Source organism: Ostrea edulis, chromosome 2 (genome assembly GCF_947568905.1).
Source record: "Ostrea edulis chromosome 2, xbOstEdul1.1, whole genome shotgun sequence".
NCBI lineage: Eukaryota > Metazoa > Mollusca > Bivalvia > Ostreida > Ostreidae > Ostrea > Ostrea edulis.
The window spans coordinates 92,086,388-92,094,625 of record NC_079165.1 but is presented as its reverse complement, the minus strand read 5'-3'; the positions used below and the strand labels follow the sequence as shown (position 1 = coordinate 92,094,625).

General features: G+C 37.4%; 1 pseudogene; it reads right to left on the bottom strand.

The window, feature by feature from the left end:
• Positions 1–2,731: 2,731 nt before the first annotated feature.
• On the bottom strand, positions 2,732–4,113 carry LOC130051978 (uncharacterized; annotated as a pseudogene).
• Between the last annotated feature and the right edge of the window lie 4,125 nt (positions 4,114–8,238).

Below are 8,238 nucleotides of genomic sequence, written 5' to 3'. Positions count from 1 at the left end.
CTTTTACTCTGAGAGATATCTCTTTTACTTTGAGAGATATCTCTTTCACTTAAAGAGATATCTCTTTTACTCTGGGAGATATCTCTTTTACTTTGAGAGATATCCCCTTCACTTAAAGAGATATCTCTCTAAGAATTCCTAGAGATATATCTTTCAAAGTATAAGAGATATCTCTTTAATCGTTGAAAAAGAGATATCTCTCAAAGAGAAAGAGATATCTCTTTCCAATATTTTTATTAGTTTGAATACTTTTAGTACTCCTCCCTAAAACGGAAGCCCGCCAAAGCAAATCTTACCATGATGGCTGGGGTGTTGCTAAAACGCGGAACGGAAAAAGGAACGGAAAACGGAAAATATATACAATAATGTCATGAGGAGGTCAACATTTTGCAAAATCAAAAGGCTTATTTTGAACAAGGAATGCAGAAATTACAGAGAGAACAGGAAGTCATCCTCAGAATCCACCATTTCATATTGATACCTCATACTAAAGCATTATTATGTATTTTTACACGGTGTGTTTTGCGGATGAATGTACCAACAGGCGCTTGCTTAATATTTTGCATATAGTAAGTTTTAATAAAAAATATTAAGCAAGCACCTATTGGCACCATCTTTTTTCCCGGCTTTGTCACCCCCACCCCCCACCCCACCCCAGATTTTGACAGTATGTTGTTTCACAAATGAAGAAAAAATAAATAAGGTAACATACTGAAAAGACTTGAATTATAATTTATTACATTATTCTGGCTGGTATGGTAAGAAAAGATTTTATGAGTCCATCCAATGAATAAAAGGTACACACCCTCCCCCGAAAACAACATTGTAAAAGATAAAATAATTCTTTGAACAATTTTCCCTAAACATTACCTTTTTAAATCGAACGTGCTTTTAATAGAACTACATATGTTTAAGATAACTGAATTTGAATTTAGTTCTACCCCTGGTACAATATACATTTATGTATCAAATCAAATTTTAAAGCGAACGAGTCCGGTGAAGAAACAAGTTTTGCCTCATTTGGGATGAATCTATGCGAAAGTTCGTTCATTTACCGATATCCTGCGGATTAGTGTTGAAACTTAAGAGATACAGCAGGAAAGAAAGATTGAAACAAAACCGATGTTAACTAGGATGAAGTTTACGACCAACAGTAAGAGGAATTAACAGATTTATTTCATAATATATGAAGTAGCTAAAAACTTAACACAGAATTTATACTTGAATGGAATTAAAAGTCATCTCATTCTTAATCCAAATGTTAAGCTATACAAGTATTTAGTTTAAAAATTAACTGCCAGAAGTCCTCACTATTTAGGATTGGAGTTTTGCGGTTACTAAGTCTCCTGTTAGTTAAAAAATGATAAATCAGACAAAAGATGTTTAACTTGTTGACTAAATAAGATCATGAATTATTATTGTTTTATACATATCACACTCCTTGTTGTAAGTACACACATACACGATATTAGAGAGGTTAAGCAACTGACCGTGTACGTCTACGCGTACGTGTACAAACAGAAGTATGTTTACAAGTACACGCATCCAACGTAATGTTACGTTTAACAAACAGTACGTGTACGCGTACGTGTAAAACCATTAATTACAAATAAATTGATTGGATACAAATGTGCAAATAAACGAATCAAAAGAGGGTTTACTGCGTTAAGATCAAAGAAAACAAATGGCGCAAAATATGATGTTGCTTGCAGCTCTGACAGACGATGATGATGTTTTACTTTTGTCTTGCATGAGCAATGAAAAAGAGGCATCGATTTATCACCGATTAAACCTGGATGAATTGAACGACTAACAATTTCGCCTGTTATTCCGGTTTCAAAAAGATGATTTGCTAGGATTACGAATAGCACTGCATATTCCAAACAAAATTGTATGTAAAAACAGGACTGTATGTTCAGGAATACACGTATCAACACTTCGCGAAAGTTACGTCCCTTGTCCGCCATCTCCCGGATAAAAATCGTATTTCCCTACGTTGGCCTTTGTAATTTTCCTATCTGTAGCTTTAACATCTGTTATTTTTCCATCAATTGCAGTCAACTACAATATGCCCCAGATTGGGGCAACCCATTAACTTGTATGAAAACTTGGTAATTGGCTAAAATTCAAAGTAATAACATCTTACATTTGGTAAGGTAAAGAAGGAAAACTGGGTTTTTCACCGATTGACCTTTGGCTGACCCCGCAAAGGGACGTAACTTGCGGCGAAGTGTTGATACGTGTATAGAAGGTTTGTGTATTCTCATACGAAGATTGGCATACCCAAATAGATTAGAGGATCTTTCCCATGTATTTGGAAGATCAACTGCTGAATTGTCATATATTTTCAACTCAGTCCTTGACTGCATAGATACAATACATGGACATCTCCTCGAAAACCTAAACCAGCCTTGGTTGTCTCATGCAAAACTGGATGAAATGGCAGCAGTCGTGAATAGATGTGGAGCGCCTCTGTCCAATTGATGGGGGTTCATTGACGGAACTGTCAGACCGATATGCAGACCTCAGTCTCATCAGCAGGTGGTGTTTAATGGTCACAAAAGAGTACACGGTTTAAAATTTCAGTGCATAACGACACCTGATGGTATGATTGCGCATCTATTTGGCCCGGTTGAAGGCCGTCGTCATGATGCCGGTATGTTAAGGGAAAGCAACGTTGAATACCAGATGTATCAACATATGACAAAACCAAACTATGATGTCTACTCTGTCTACGGCGACCCTGCGTACCCGTTATCGCCTTACATAATTCCCCCATTTCGAGGAGGTGTAATTACTGCAAATCAACTGCGATTTAACAAAAGGATGTCCGCAGTGAGAGTCTGCGTGGAATGGACTTTTGGCAAAATCTTAACTCTCTTTTCTTTTTTAGATTACAAGAAAAATCAAAAGCTCTATCTACAACCTGTTGGAAAGTACTATAGGGTAGCTTCAATCCTTACTAATTGTCACACTATTTTGTACGTGAGCGAAACTGGCACTTTCTTTGATATGTCTCCCCCATCACTACAGGAATATTTGGCCTAAATGTGTTCAAATGTATAGAATGTGTGTTGTAACGTGGACACATATATGAACAAGACTGACTTTAATGGTTTAGTTTATTCAGATAAATTAAACAAATATCTGGAATAAAATTTTACACTTCTGAACAGTTTTTATGATTAGTTATCTTTCGTTAATTTTTTAAGTAAATCAATGAAAGCAAGTTTCTCTTGCTTTTCTATTTCCATTCTCTGCATCCGTTCCTCTCGCTCCATTTCAAACTTTGCCTTCTCCAACTTTAATTCTTCTTTTCTTACTTCTATTTCTGATTTTCTCATAGATATCTCATTTTCTGATTTTTCTTTTAAATAGTCCACAAGATACGTCTGCGAATTCTTCTTCTTGAGTACTGGCAAATCGCATTCGTCGTCTGAAAAAACAAACAAAAAATATATATGGCTGTATTTGTTTACACGACAAATCAATGCATTTTCCCCCAAACAAATCACATGAGCCTTGTAATACAATGACACAATAATATTTTCATACTTTTCTTTGGTGTAAGGCATTCAAGTGCCCTTTTCCTGATTTCTTTCCCTAAATTTTCTGATCTGTCCTTCTTTTCTTTTTCTTCTTTCTTCTCTCTCTCCTCTTCATTTTTCAATTCTATGACATCGTCCAGCAGGTTTGTTTTTTTCCGAAACATCTTCATCGACACCAGATCTTAAAAAAATAAATATACAGGAACGTAAGTGTATTGAAAATGTATGGGAACATATTAGTGTACGGTATTATGAAATATTTTAGGCATGGGGAAAATAAGACAAGAATATTAAAAGATAAGCGGTGTATCAGAGAGAGAGAGAGAGAGAGAAAACCTTTTAAGATGTTCCCTTGTTTCTCGTTTATGTTGTTCAATGAGGAGATTTGTACGTTCTCTCACTCGTCTACTGTCCAGAATAAAAGTCGATGTTGATAGAGTTTCAGCTATTTCAGCCCATTTGTTTTTGTTTCTCAGGGGATTACTCCCGACAACTTCCCTTAAAAGCCGTAGATCATCCTCAGGTTTAAATCGGATCTGTTTTTTCCTGTCGGTATTCATTTCTGTCTAAAGTATAATGATACATATATAATTATATATTTGAATGATAAACAATACAATTATTATAGCTTGCCGGGGGGCGAGCCCCCCCCCCCCCCCCCCCCCCCCCCCCCCCCCCCCCCCCCGGTGACTTTTAAACAACATGGAATAAATTTTATTTAAATATATCAATTTGCATTTTGATTTAACTGTCACATATATCAATTCATCCATCAATATAGACTTAGCAAGCTTTCTTTTTTCCCTAAATAATATGATCTGTGATGTAGACACCGGTCTACAAGGGTAATTTTACAATAATTTTTCATCAAATATTTCTATGACAATGATCAGTTCAGGTTAACATTCGTGCGTAATAAATCCTCTAGATTGTTACAAAATTCATATTTTGCACAAAATCGTTGTATAATGAGCTTAAAATGTTACAAGTTCTTACCCCCGTGTACTCTAAGCTCTACGCGTTGTGTACAACTTGTAGAATGACGTTGTGTGCGAAAATGATGACGTAATACGCATCAAAAGAGGGGATTCCCCTAGTCACACGTACACGTAGACGTACACGGTCAGTTGCTTAACCTCTCTATTGACAACGAGAAAACAACATGTGTATCAAACCGAAGTATCTTATTGTGCACGTTGACTGCCTATTCCATAGAACGCTGAAAACAGTGCTGCGATGTAAATTTAGAGAGAGAGAGAAAAAATAGTTCCGACATCTGTTTGTCAAGGGGGTGTGTCCCCATACCAAACCAGGTTATTAATAGGATTAAATATTCTTCATTACGAAACACTTTTATGTTAAGTTTGTGAGTAAAATGGCCGGAGTTTACACATCGATAAATTCTTCAAAAAGAATGTTTGATTCTTATAATTCCAATTCATTCACTTCATTAACAATTGTAAAAATTTGAATAGTTTCCCTGCACTATGTTATTTGTTTTCAGGCGTGTATGAATACATCGCGTTTTCGGATTTATTGATGTATAAACTCTTGTTCAGCTTTATTTTTGTCCAATCAAAACACTTGTAATAAATAACATTGGAATTATACAAAAATAAATTGCGTTCCTCAATTGGAATTTGACCAATCAGAGACAAGTATACAATAAGAATTAAATTATATATACATATATCATAATATATATATATATATATATATATATATATATATATATATATATATATATATATATATATATATCATAAAACATGAAAATATCACAGTTAATTTACATACAGATAAGAACTACCTAATGGCCCTGTCACACTACATCACGACCATCACGACCTCACTACGTTCTATCATTTTTTTAGATCGTGGTGAGATCGTAGTGCGAACGGCATGAATTTGTAATTTTGTCTGTCTTCACGATGTTACTGCGTCCTCACTACGCTCTTATCACGACTCCACTACGATTAAACTACGGCCTTGTTACGATTTCACCACGTTCTCACTACGTTCATCAAGTTCTTACTACGCTCCCACTACGTCCATCACGCTCTAACTACGCTCTTACCACGACTCCCACGACTGCAACACGAGTTTCCTACGCTTCTGCCACGATTATACCACGATCTTACTACGATTCTACCACGATCTTACTACGGTTCTACAACGTTTCCGCGCCGCTGTCGCCACGCTTTGCAGCAGCTGAATCAGATCCAGATTCAGTATAAATACAGCTCAGAACCTTCTTGTCATCCATTTGTACCAATATTTCCATTGTAAAAGCATGCCGCCAAAAACTGAAAGAGGTCGTGGTGGGAAAGGTAAAGGGAAAGGGAAAGGTGCTTGTTTGCATTTGCTCTCCAAAGACCTGGAGCAATATTATGTTGATCGTCTTCCATGTCCAGTAGAGCATTTTGTAAGGTTGGATATCGTGTTCTCATCAAGTTGTGCAGACAAACGCAAGTCTCAGTTACAACACCAACGGTATCTGGGCCTTGCATCATTGTCGATAATAAAATTTGCCATCTCTGTGCTAATATCCCAAACGCGTTCTCCACAACACGTCTCCCCCTTGAAATTCTGTAATTAGTAATGGCTTGTTCTTTTGTCATACCTCGTATGGAATAGGGCTTCATCAAATAGGTTCTAAGTCCAAAAGCGTCATCACCCAAAATGAAATAAGGCATGTGCTGGACATCGTTAGGCATTGCATCTGGTTCTGGAAATCCAATACTTCTATCTTCCAAGCATTCTTTTAATTCAGAAGCGTTGAATATCTGGGCATCCGACATGGAACCATAACCACCTACATCTACCCATAGGAACTTGTAGTCTGCATCAACCAAGGCAAGAAGAACTATTGAGAAAAAAACCCTTATAATTATGAAACAATGTCCCAGTTTTTGGTGGACTTCTAACAGCAATATGTTTGCCATCTAATGCGCCACAAGCATGTGGGATGTTCCATCTTCAATTAAATTCCTCAGCAATAGCCCTCCATTCTTCTGGTTCTGTTGGACATGATATAACTTCGTCTTTATACTCTTGAACAATTTCTTTGCAAACATCAGGTATAAATGTGCATATAGTATTGCGTGCGACTCTAAAATTATACTGGAGGGTTGAATATCAACCGCCCGATGCCAAATGTCTTATGGTTATAGCCAGTTTTAGACCGGGTTCTAGAGCTTTTCTGAATGTGGTATTCTTCTTCTGAATTCGGGGTCCAACTCTATTCAATAATTCATCAAACATCTCTGGAGGCATCCTCAAAAAGTTGAAGAAGGACTGTTGATTCTCCATCCTCAATTCATTCATCAGTTGATCATAATGGTCAAACTGAAGTCTTCTTTCAACAGAAAGCCAAGGTCGTACCCAGCAAGATATACGCTGCCTTACGATTCTCCTCCTCCTTCGCCTAAGTAACAATATAGCAGCTTGGTCGTTAAGTGCCATATACTGAATATGCATCAACATCTCCATCAATATTTCTTGGTCTGGCCTTTCCATGATTCCAAAGAAGCAATGGTCATATGCAACCTTTGTTCAGTTTTTATACCAGTGTGTGGGGGAGAACAGAACGTGATTCGGTCGTGGCTTGCGCGCTGTGAAATCGTAGTGAGGACGTATTAAGGACGGGATGAGCTTGGTAGAAACGTACTACAGTCTTCAACAACATAGTATGGACGTGTCGTGATCGTAGCGGAAGCGTGAAGAAAACGCAGTGCAAACGGGATGATCGTAATGAGAACGTAGTGAAAACGGGATGGTCGTATAGAGAGCGTAGTGGAATCGCAGTGCAGTCGTTTTCTTATGCATCACGATCCCATTACGATGCTACTACGACCATGCCGATCTAAATACGACCTTATTACGTCCTTACTACGATTCCACTACGATCAAATTTGACCACGACCGCACTACGTTTGTTTTGAGCATGTTCAAAGTTGCTCCACGACCATCACGACCATAAAGACCTTACTACGTTCTTACTACGACCTTACTACGACGTACCCGATCGCACTACGATCATCAATTTTTACATGGTCGTAGTGCGAACGTGGCCTAGTGTGATGGGGGTATAAACGAGACCATAAACACCTGAGCATTATTGATCATGATTATTGACATAAACGTTGTTTATATTTTCGGATTATAATTGCTTCATACATTAAAAAATGATCTTGAAAATTAAAAATGGATCCATGATTACTTAGAAAAGCGACATCAATCCGTATCTATTAACTCCGTCAAATCTACTGAGCGAGTTCTTTCTTTTGGCGTCACCCTAGGGTCTGTTCTTAGGCCTAAACTTTACCGCCTGTTTTCCAAACCAGTCGGAACCATCTGTCGACAGCATGGAATTAAGTACCACTATTATGCGGACGACCCTCAAATCTACCTTGTAATACAACCAATGGTGGATGGAATAATTGTTTTCCAAGATTAGAAGCTTGTACAGCAGATATCAATTCATTGATGCCTATTGTTGAAACGGAAGCAGAACAAAACGGAACTGATCATTTTCTCTTAAAAACATAATACAGCAAAAATTCCATTACACCGCCTTAAAGTTGGAGAAAACAACACATCTGCTGCATCATGTGTCAAAAATATTGGTGTGCACCTCGATTCCTATCTCATTTTTGAGAGTTATGTATCATATATTGTGAAAGCATAC